Source organism: Schistocerca cancellata, chromosome 2, assembly GCF_023864275.1.
Source record: "Schistocerca cancellata isolate TAMUIC-IGC-003103 chromosome 2, iqSchCanc2.1, whole genome shotgun sequence".
Taxonomy (NCBI): domain Eukaryota; kingdom Metazoa; phylum Arthropoda; class Insecta; order Orthoptera; family Acrididae; genus Schistocerca; species Schistocerca cancellata.
In genome coordinates this window covers 1,042,767,815-1,042,780,049 of record NC_064627.1, presented here as the reverse complement: position 1 = coordinate 1,042,780,049, position 12,235 = coordinate 1,042,767,815, and the positions used below count along the sequence as shown (strand labels likewise).

General features: G+C 45.7%; 1 protein-coding gene and 1 non-coding gene across 2 annotated transcripts in view; one reads left to right on the top strand and one right to left on the bottom strand.

Moving 5' to 3' along the window:
• Nucleotides 1-12,235, top strand: part of LOC126163021 (sterol O-acyltransferase 2-like) — a 239,914-nt gene that overhangs the window by 108,150 nt on the left and 119,529 nt on the right. The gene's annotated exons all lie outside the window — the stretch shown is intronic.
• Trnas-cga (transfer RNA serine (anticodon CGA)) lies at nucleotides 7,109-7,183 on the bottom strand. Its single transcript has one exon. It is a non-coding gene; the product is annotated as a tRNA-Ser (tRNA).

Below are 12,235 nucleotides of genomic sequence, written 5' to 3'. Positions count from 1 at the left end.
CACCGCGCGAGAAGCAGTTCATGGATGATGGGGAGGTTACTGACGCAGCAAAGCGTGGGCTTCGACAGTGGAGTGGTACATGCATGCATGTTGGCTCTCCCAGTAATGTGACGTAAGTTCGTCGCGCGAAAAGGTGGTTCTGTTGAAAAATCGTTTTGTAGCCAATCGAATGGAGAATAATATGGTGTACTGGAATCCTGAATAAAACCAATCTGCTTTCAGGAAAAAATGTGTTGTATTACTTACTGAACGCCCTTCATTCATTCATGTATAAGACGTACTCCTGTAAAACCAGATGATTGTCTGCGCAACACATCATATTATGGATATTTAGCGTGCAGAGAAAACTCATAAAAGTACACTGATACGCCCACTTAACCCGCTGGACAGAACAGGTAATTAGGACTGTGGAAAAGGCCATATAGGTTGGGGTCAGTTTCATCTTCTAATTGTAATTTACTGTAATTTAATAACACTTTTAAAACCAAAGCTGTACATAGCCGGACCTTTACCGAATGCAACTCTTTCAAGGCCGAAGGCCTCCAGACAAGAGATCTTAACAAATAAATAAGATAAAAATCCAATTAAGATAGCAATAAAACAATTAAAAAAACGTCACCGCAAAGTAGATAGAACAAACATATGCAAGGTGCAATACAAATGGCTGAAGGCCACAATTAAGTTTCAAAATTTTAGAATATATTACCATAGAATTTTAAAGGCAGAAGGCCACACAATGTTTAAAAACAAGAGATCTTAAACATCAACAAGATGAAAATGCAATTAAAGAGGCAAATAAAATAAAAAACATATCACGGCTAAGTGGAAAGCCTCAAGGCAAAACAGATACAACAAACATATGCAAGGCCGGCCGCGGTGGTCTAGCGGTTCAGGCGCTCAGTCCGGAACCGCACGACTGCTACGGTCGCAGGTTCGAATCCTGCCTCGGGCATGGATGTGTGTGATGTCCTTAGGTTAGTTAGGTTTAAGTAGTTCTAAGTTCTAGGGGACTGATGACCACAGATGTTAAGTCCCATAGTGCTCAGAACCATTTGAACAATTTTTTTGAAAACATATGCAACGTGCAATACCAATGGCTGAGGGCTACAATTAAGTTTCAAAATTTTAAAATATATCACCATGATGTTCTGAAGGGAGAAGGCTGCAATGTTTAAGCTTGAAAGATAAATCTAAGAGTTAATTTAGCAAAATTTTTAAGAAAAAAGGAAAAAAACCATAAGCCTTAAATTTTAAGCAGCTGAAAACAGATAATTAAACACCGGTCGCACTCAGAAGCCGCCGAGGAGGTCGGTCTGCCCTCGTTCACTTAGGGGAGACAGGTGGTGAACCCAACTACACTCGATCCGTCAGAACCCCACCAGAGGACAGCCACGGACCGACGGACATAACGACTTGCTTCCCATCAGTCAGTACATGATAACTCAAACAGAAAAGGTTACAAACGTGATAATCCACAATGGAGTACGTATTAGCTGTCAAAATTACACACCATGTGTGTTGTATCCGCGGACCGAACCGAATAGCGCGCGCGCCCTGCCGTCGCATCGCTTGCCACAGTTTCCCGTCGCGACCGCCGGCGTCGCATGGCGTTGCCGCCGACCGAAGACGTCGCGCCATTGCTGAGCTGGGGCCTACAGCGCCCTCTGGCTACACGATATAACAGGAGCCCTGGCCCCGAGTCAGACACGTCTTCACCGTTGTCCCCCCTACCCTCCATCTCTACACCCTACATCTCCTTTCCCAAGGTGGCTTCCATCAGCTCCCCCTCCCGGATGATGCCCTCTCCCCCTCCATTTATCCTTCCTCTCAACTCTGATCCTCAACCCCCCCTCCTTTCCTCCCCCCTTTCCCTGGGCTCACTCTTCCTCCCCCCTTCCATCCTGTGTTTTCTCCCCGCCTCTCATCTCCTTTCTCTCCCCCTCCCCCGAGTCCTTTTGTACTCCCCTCCTCTGCCTTCCCCACTCTCTGGCCCGTCTGCTCAGCACCCCCCACCCCTCTTATGGATCCTCCTCTTCCATTGGCTCATTTCCCCCCTCCCCCTTCACTTTTCCTCTCCTTCCCTCCCCTTTTTTCCCGTCATTTGACCAGTTTCCCCCACCTGCTCTCGGGTGTGGTATGTCGTATTTGTGCCAACTTTAGCACCGTGTTTCAGTGAGTGTTCGTTGTTGTGCGTCCTTCCACAGTGTTGCGAACAGAAATCATGCTGTCGCTGGGTGTGCTTTTTATGTCTCTTGCGAACAGAACCCAGACTGTCTATTGTTTTTCTGCTTCCTGTGTGTTTTATTAGCTTCATCGACCCTGTGTTTTATGTTTTACGCTCCAGAATTTTCTGCCATTTTTACCTTTAAGTCACCGATTTTATCGCCAACTGTTACTATTTTTTATTATCTTCAACTTTTTAAAAAATTCTGTAGGCTGAAGAGCGGCGTAATAAGCTGCTGCCAGCCCGCCCCCTTTAGGGGGAATCGAAACCCAATAAAGGAAAAAAAAAAACCCGAGTCGGGAGTCTTGCAGACAGCTCGTTGCTGTCGTCAGTGCCGTCGTTCGTTGTCTAGTTAGCTAGCTCGCTCTGTGATTCAGTATTGTATAACGACTTAAGCCACGAATCAGGAATATTCTTTGGACACTAATTGGTACTGTTCTACAGTACACTCTTCGCTGTCAATAAAGCTAAGTAACTGTTTTATACTAGCTGGTGCTTATTTGTCACTAATCGTTTTCTTGACACCAGATTTTAGTCACAACCTGGTCACGTCCTACTCCATATCCAAATTATGGTTGCCACGCCCGGGCAGCCATAAAAATGTTGGACAGCAACAACAGGTGAGGAAAGGACGGTGCCTGAAATTACGTTAGTGGCCTGGGCAAGTAACCGGAGCACTAACGGCCACTAAGCAGAAAATTCCGCTCGTACACTTGAATTTGAAACTCCGTAATATAGTTAACTTCACCCAAAAGAACACTTGCCTGAATTTAATTCAGTGCCCAGGGCAGGTAACCACACGGCCTCAAGGCAGAAAATTCCACTGGTGCACTCGAATTGTAGTCAACCACAATAGTTAATTGTATCGCATGGCGGCTAAATTTCAGCAGTAGAAACACTCGGTATAGAGATGGGGCCCCTCCACGCCCGCACCAGCGTGGTGACCAAACCAAAAGTTCTACTGTCACCTCCGTAAACATGTTAGTTATCTAGTAAGTGGATCACAGGATGCTGGGCTGTGATGTTGTCCGTGCGTCTGGGTAAGGCTTCGCATTAACACGGTCCATCAGGTGATAGATAGTGGACGATAAGCGAGTGAGGGTAGCGATTTGAAGAGCAGAGGGAAAGAAGTGCCATTGCTCGTGCCGTGGGAAAAAAAACCTCCGCGACAGTGGGATGGGTAGTAAGAGCAGTAGTGGCTTACTAGCTGCGATAGCTCATGCAAGGTTGGATTTGTTAGTATAGGTATCATGCATCATTACCGTGACAAGCGATGGCGATGTGTCCCAGTTGCTGCAGCTGCTACATTCCTGGAACAATCAAGATCGTTATACAGTAGTGGGAGATCGGCCATAGATCATCTCACTGTGTGGGGGATGTGTGGAGCTTGTTTGCATGCAGTGTACGGTACGGCTTCCCTGTGTGGTGCCAGTTATTCGGCAGTGTATTTCAGCTGGATATCCAGTAAATGCGTCTGATTAACAGGGGCTCGCCTGTGCCGTTATGTTTGCGTAAGCTTGGCCATAGATGTTATGTCCTTGCAAGCATGTCTTTTGGTCTTTTATGTTTCCATCTATGGTTGTGGTCGTAGTTCCCCAGATTCAGAATAAACGGGTTCTGCGAATGTCTGGAGTTTCTGCGAATGTCTGGAGTTTCTGTATAGTCTTGTGGTGAGTTTGTGGATTACCTCCGTGAGAGTCTCAAGTCGGTATTCCCGGTGTAGGTCCGCGATGCGTGTGTATCGTGGAGCATTGCTTATGATTTTGAGTACCTTGTTTTGTATGAGTAGCAGACGGCGCAGGCGTGTAGGCGCAGCGTATCCCCAGACGGGAGCTGCGTACGTCATCAGGGGTCGGATAAGTGTCATGTACATGGACCTCGACACCCTTCTGTTCAATGTGCTACGCCTGTTGAGCATAGGATAGAGCTGTTTGAGCCTCGCGCTAGCTCGGTTGGTCATGTGTTGTATGTGGTCCCCCCAGAGTAATTTCCGGTCCAGCCAGACACCGAGGTATTTGACTTTCTCGCGGAAACGTATTGGACGTGCATGTAGAGTTATTGGTCTGCAGTAGCGGTGTTTGCGCAGTTGCTTCGGTCTTCTCGTGAACAGAACGGCTTCGCACTTGTCGACGTTTACTCTAACACGCCATTTCTCCAACCAGGGCTCGGCCACTCTGAGTGCAGTCTGTAGGCGTGACGTAATGTTTGATGGTTTCCAATCTTGCGCAAGGATGGCCGTGTCATCCGCGTAGATTGCCATCATTGTGTTGTGTGTGGTTGGGAGATCGTTTATGTAGAGGTTAAACAGTAGGGGCCCTAGGATGTTTCCCTGGGGTACTCCCGCGTGTGTACCGTGTCGTGTTGACTGTTTTCCCTGCACGTCAGTGTTGAAACTCCTGTCTGTGAGGTATGAGTGTATTAGAAGCAGCAGCCCGTCGGGGAATCCCGCGTCACCTGAGTTTGCGGATGAGGCCGTTGTGCCATAGACGGTCGAAAGCCTTTTCGATGTCCAGGAACACTGCCCCTGTAGCTTTATGTTGAAGCCATGTGTTATGTGTTCAACGACCCGTAGGAGTTGTTGTGTTGTGGAGTGGTGATTTCTGAAGCCGAATTGCTTCGGTCTCAGGATGTCATTTGTTATGCAGTGCCTAGTGATGCGTTTGAGAATCACCTTCTCAACAATGTTACTGAGCGAGCTCAAAAGGCTGATGGGTCGGTAATTTTGTGGGAGGCTGTGGTCTTTCCCCGGCTTCCTGAACATCAGGACCTTGGCCGTCTTCCAAAAGGCGGGGAAGTGTTGGTGTTTTAGTATGGAATTCGTTATGTGTGTTAGGTACTCAGTTGCTTTATCCGTGAACTCCTGGAGGACACGGTTTTGAATGCCATCATGACCAGGGGCTTTCCTAGCAGCGGAATGCATTATAGCCCAGGAGACTTCGGCTGTACAGTGTCCAGGGCAGGTAACCACAACACCAACGGCCTCAAGGCAGAAAATTCCACTGGTGCACTCGAATTGTAGTCAACCAAAATAGTTAATTGCATCGCATGGCGGCTAAATTTCAGCAGTAGAAACACTCGGTGTTGCTCACAGGAAACCTCCCCAACAGCAAACCACCGGAACGAACCACCACAACATGAATGGACGTGGCTTGGGTAGTTGAAACCACTACTCAACTTTGACGTCCTGGGTCGGTGAACCACGAAGCTCGTAGCGATCGGACAGCTCCACACATGCTCCGATGCTGCGCAGGGGCTGCCTGTGGACCCAGCCGACTGCACCGCGCGGAGATAACTTCCCTCGTCCGCAACAACCGACCGACTGCCTGTAGTCGCCTTAGCCGGAAACTATATGCACCAAACCAAAGATAGTACACGGCGGAAATATCGATACACATCACTGCTGACACACGTAGAAGCAAGAAGAACCACGACGTAACCGCAACAAGGGCGGGAAACCAAACACAGATAGACAGCGAAGTTCACGAAAACGCATAGTGGGGAGAGAGCACGGCTCATACATTGGTGGACATAACTTACGGACAAGGAAAAAAAACTATCCCATGATGTGTCACTGACAATTAAAATATGCTCCATGACACTTGGACCATATATAGAAAGGACTCCTACCGTGTAAAACGTGAGGAATGTGAATGAGTTATCCAATGAGACTAACAGAAATGACCCATTCGAAGACAATAAGTACACCGTTGTCGTTTATGATGGTCCCCTGGGCATTACAAAAGGCATGTTATAGTCCAGCGTGCTCCCTTACTGGCCACAAGGTTGGTAAAGAGTTCTTGTGGAAGGTGGGCGACAAATGCTGTTGGTGGTTGCAGACGTGCTGCAATATGTCATCCCAACGCATCTCACACGTGCTCGGTGAGATCTACATCAGGGCAACGGGCAGGGCAGTGTATTCGCCGAATGTCTTCTCGTTGCAAGAGTCGCTCCATCTGTGCTGTACTATTCGGTCGCCCATTTTCGTACATAGGAGTGAAGTCAGGGTTGAATACACCCCTGAAAAGACGCACATGGAGAAGGAGTACAGTGCCACCACAGCGTTGAGCGGTGAGCGTACAGTGTACAAAGGTTGGGAGGTCAGTACGCCCGTGAAAGATCATGCCCCCCAACCATAACAACTGCGTCCTCAGTGCAGTAACGGTTCCAGTCTCTCGACATATCATGATATGTAACGCATCCCTGGAACATTTTAGAACATGGTGATCCAGGTGTTGCTGTGTCAGTATAATTTTGCATGGCCGTACTCACTTTCAAAATCTGTGAACACTTTACACTCACCGCTCAACGTTACTGTGACAACGTACTACTTTATCATACCGAGCGAGGTGGCGCAGTGGTTAGCACACTGGACTCGCATTCGGGAGGACGACGGTTCAATCCCGTCTCCGGCCATCCTGATTTAGGTTTTCCGTGATTTCCCTAAATCGCTTCAGGCAAATGCCGGGATGGTTCCTTTGAAAGGGCACGGCCGATTTCCTTCCCCATCCTTCCCTCACCCGAGCTTGCGCTCCGTCTCTAATGACCTCGTTGTCGACGGGACGTTAAACACTAATATCCTCCTCCTTCTTTATCATGTGCATCTGTTCAGGGCTGCATACAGCCCTGACTTCATTTTTCTGGATATGCGCGACTACATCAAATAGTGCTGTTTGAGCAGACCTTGGAAGAAGTGGATAATTGGCGAATGGGCGGGTCTGTCCATTACTCCGACTTAAATCCTATCGAGGACATGCAGGTTGCGTTGGAGAGACGTGTTACAGTATGTCCAACTGCACCAACAACCATCTAGCAGTTTCTAGAATGAAATTTTCACTCTACAGCGGAGTGTGCGCTGATATGAAACTTCATGGCAGATTAAAACTGTGCGCCGGACCGAGACTCGAACTCGGGACCTTTGCCTTTCGCGGGCAAGTGCTCTACCAACTGAGCTACCCAAGCACGACTCACGCCCCGTCCTCACAGCTTTACTTCTGCCAGTACCTCGTCTCTTACCTTCCAAACTTTACAGAAGCTCTCCTGTGAACCTTGTAGAACTAGCACTCCTGAAAGAAAGGATATTGCGGAGACATGGTCCCAGAAGACCCTCGCCATGACCTTAGCGGCTGAGGTTGTTGCTTTGAACTTTTTCATCGGAGGAGAGGTGGTGTAGCGCCACTCCATGGATTGCCGTTTTGCTTCCGGTTTGAAGTTATGAACCCGTGTTTTATCTCTAGTGATTATGATCTACAAAAAATTGTTACAATCTACTAACGCGCAAGCAACTCCGCACAGGTGGTCCGTCATTGCTCTTTATGGTATTCTGTTAGGCGCCGAGGAACCCGGTGGCCACACATCTTTTGAGTACCAAAACTGGTAGAAAAGTGTGTCAACATGTAACCTCCCCTCTCACTTATCGACCTTAATGACAGTGAAAAATTAAACCGCGTGTACCTAATGGAAATTTGGGAAAAGCAATCGTCACCGAGGTTAATTTGTCGGTAAAGAGGGAGGACAGGGTTACATTTAAATGAAAGGAAAAATGCTAATGAAACTGGTGGAAATTAATTTTGAAATAGGGGTAAAGTTAATAAAGAAAGTAAATGTGCAGCCGTTACGTTAACAATTAACTAGCGGTAATTAGATATTTGAGATTTGGGGGAAATTACGGTCGCCAGTCCTAAGGACAATTACTATAGTAACTGAAAAAGAAAGGTTATTACACATATAATTAGCACTAGAAACGTGGCAACTGAAGGTTGACAAGTGTAGTGTGAAAACTGAAAGTTTGTCAGAAGTAATAAATTTCGCTACACTCTGACTTAATTTACCAAAAGAATTAATAAAACCGGAAAATCGAAAGTTAGTTTAGTGACTGAAGTTAATAGTGAGCTTTCTTTCTGAAGCACATCGAAATTCAGTAAAATATGGTTAGTCTTGGACTACCTCAACAACCATTTCAAAAGCTACTTGAATCTACGCAATTTAGAAACAAGAGATTTAACTTTGAACTTGAATTAAATGATTCTGAACAATTAACAATAGTAAAATTTAGTACGTACCAAGCTGAGCTGCAGTCACAGGTAAGCTAAAATACGGTAACAAAACTCGCAGTCTTAATTCGTGCTTGTGTAATCTAAATATTGTAGCCAGCTATGAATACTTTAACTGAACTTTGAAATTAAAGCAGTGAAATCGAATTTGAATTTCAACGACACTCGGGTTCATTCCGGAAAAGGAAGGGACCCTGCTTGGTAATGCAATTGGGACAATGAGCAACAAACGTTCATGCTAAGTTGCTGTAATTTTGTTATGCAACAATTTTAAAAGTTTGAAAAGCTGAGGTCTGCTATACAGTTCCAAAACTTTACGTGCTTCCTGTCTTCCTTGTTGGTTGGTTGACTGAAGGTTTGAAGCCGTCGGTCGAGGAGGTGGCGACAGTCACTCATTGTCGGCCGTCGCTGTTGCAGAAGCTGGATGTTGGCGCGCCTTCTTATCGACACGGTCACCAGACGAAACGAGCTCTTGATGTGCGCCAGCTAATGCTTCCCGTCCGCGACACCATGTCAGAAACTATCATCGCAAGTCGAGCGCAATTACATGCTGCCAAACCCCGAAAGCGCGGCAACTCGCGGGAGCTTCACACAACACACCTGCTCCACTCGCTACTCCCGCCAGAATCTCTCTGCTCTGCCCGCGCTCCACGCGACAGAGTTAAAACTACCAAAGATCTAAACACTCTGGTTCTCCACACGACCTATCGACGTATTCGTTCGATAGCAGTTTTCCCTAGGCAAGACCCAGCGTAAAAATACAAATAATATTTACGAAACAAACCAATTATACAGTACATCGACATAAATGCATAAATATATATATACAAATAGTAAAAGAATTACAATATGTAAAGACACAAAAACGTCATATATTCAGGTAACAAAAATAAGGATAAAAAATTATAGTACAATAGATGGAAATGGGAAGATATGCATTTCCGGCGTTACAAACACTACGAACAGAGACGTTCAGTTGTGCAAGAGGTGTGTGTTTGAGAACTGTCGGTCACGTTGAGTGAGTGCCCTCAAGATTCAACATTGCAGGAGTCAGAGCAGTGTGCGGCCGACCGGCATGTGAGCGATTGGACAAGTTTGCCAGACCTTGTTGCGACAAATGCTCCGCCTAACGACTGACAGTGCTTTCGTTCACTGCTAGCTCTCCGTAGAGATTCTTCAAGCACCTATGAATATCTGCAATGCTCTGGTTTTCCGCCAAACGGAACACAATGATTGTTCCCTGCTTTCAAGTCATCTCCGTTAGAGACGCCATTTTGAAGGATACGTATAATGCCGCCACCTAACGGAACCTCATGAAGCTGTAGGGGCTGAAGCGGGAATATTCCATGATGTCTCACAACAAAATCCGCATTTTTTTTCTTTTCTTTTTTGTCATCAGTCTTCCAAATGGTTTGATGCGGCCCGCCACGAATTCCACTCCTGTACTAACCTCTTCATCTCACAGTAGCGTATGTCGCTGCGGGGCGGCTTTGACGGTGGCCCACATTCTGTTGGCCTGCCCCCTTTTAGCTGTGGTCAGGCAGGCATTTGCGCTGCCTGATACGCTCCCTGCCGTTTTATCCGATGACCCTGTTATGGCTGCCTTAGTTTTACGTTTTATTAGGGCAGGGAGTTTTTATTCTTTCATCTGAGTGTTTCTGTTTTATTTTATTTTTTGTTTTGATTCTGGCCTTTGGCCTATGATTTTAAACTGATCTTTTAATGTGTTTCTAAGTGGTTGGCTTTTCCTTTTTTTATTTCTATGGTCGGCCAACCACTGTCACACTCTGTGTGGTTTTAGTTCGTTTTGTCTTGCCCTTGTCTCCGTTTCTCTTGTTCTGTATCGTCTGTGATCTATTCTGTTCCTCGTTTTTATTCTCTGTGGGTGTTCTTTGTATTTGGAAAAAGGGACCGATGACCGTAGCAGTCTGGTCCCTTTCATCCCCCAAACCAACCAAATCTCACAGTAGCACTTGCAACCTACGTCCTCAATTATTTGCTGGATGTATTCCAATCTCTGTCTTCCTCTGCAGTTTTTGCCCTCTACAGCTCCCTCTAGTACAATGGAAGTCATTCCCTCATGTCTTAATTCAGATGTCCAATTACCCTGTCCCTTCTCCTTATCAGCGTTTTCCACATATTCCTTTCCTCTCCGATTCTGCGCAGAACCTCCTCATTCCTTACCTTATCAATCCACCTAATTTTCAACATTCGTCTGTAGCACCACATCTCAAATGCTTCGATTCTCTTTTGTTCCGGTTTTCCCACAGTCCATATTTCACTACCATACAATACTGTATTCCAGACGTACATTCTCAGAAATTTCTTCCTCAAATTAAGACCGATATTTGATACTAGTAGACTCCTCTTGGCCTGGAATGTCCTTTTTGCCAGTGCTAGTCTGATTTTGATGTCCTCCTTGCTCCGTCCGTCATTGGTTATTTTACTGTCTAGGTAGCAGAGTTCCTTAACCTCATCTACTTCGTGACCATCAATCCTGATGTTAAGTTTCTCGCTGTTCTTATTTCTACTACTTCTCATTACCTTCGTCTTTCTTCGATTTTATCAACCTAAATTGGCTGAGAAAAATGTGTTGCGCTACTTACTGAACGCCCCCAGTAAATCATTTTCTCCAGCTGGTTTCTTGTCACTGTATGTGTTATAGTGCCTTCAGATTGAGTGCCAACTTCATCAGGTAATCGATCGCTAAATCATTGTCTGTAGATGAAGAAACGGTGATAATTTCGTTACCTGGTGTCATGATTTTTGAACTCCTCCTTGGTTTTTCTTCCACTATGAAACCGTAAGAGTTCCGAAGCATTTATTTTTTACAGTAATTCTCGTTGATTTATTCTATGTACTGTATCTAACTTCTTGCCCATAGACATACCACCTTCTTTCTGTTTGATGTTATTTTCCAGCCGCAATAAACCGGGGAATACAATTTTGTAAAACACAATCTTAATTTGTCAAATGACACTGCCAAGAGCCATGTATGACGATTGGCTGAATTTAAATTTAATGATAGTCGTCGTAGACTGTTGCCCCTATTACTTCCGGAGTGTCATCTACTGTACAGTCACTGCACGTGAAAAGGAGATCCATAATAATGAAGGATGGATACGGGAAGTTCCACTGCACAGTCAAACTGAAAAGCCTGGTCGGTAAACTATCACTCACCGGTATCCGAGGGTATTACCGAATTCGTGTTGCGAGAAGGTATATTAAACAGATTTGTGAAAGAGATTTTGCTCCCGAATGTGTCATCCGCCTGCACTGTAAATTCTGAAGGTCGTTCTGCAGACACGGACTTATCAACTCCATAATTCACAGGAAAGAGGGGGAACCAATCAAGGACTGTAATTGTAACGAGTTGCCGATGTTCTGTGCAAGATGTACTAGCGTTCAGTGTGAATAACGTTGATGCAGTGTTCGAGCAAACGGGTGTGCCGCAACTCACAGCGCCTAGTGTCGTTGTGAAGGCCGTAAGCCGCTAGTCACAAAGTAACATATCGTACGCCACTGCTGTGTTCCAGAGCGCGGTTTAACTTCAGAATGGGAAGCGCTAGAGGAATATAGACGAGGTGGTCTAGTAGCGGCCACTGGCAGACGATCAATACCTGTTGCTGACATGTATGCACCTCAACTGCAGCGAACTCGGCAGGCACAAGCGTGATACAGTCGGCCGCTGTAAAATTCTCGTATTGTGTATATAGACCCACAATATACAACTCAAAGACACGACGCTGAAGACTTACGAAGAGAGACGCCATAGCTGGAAGCATATGGATGGACATGGGTATACTATGCCAATCATAATTAATTATCCACTTACATACGAGGGTCATTCCAAAAGGAATGCACTCTACTTTTTAAAAAGCCATCTTTTATTCTACATGTTTGAAAGTTTTACAGTGTGTAGATACATCCTTTAGGAATAATATTTTCATTTCTCTACATA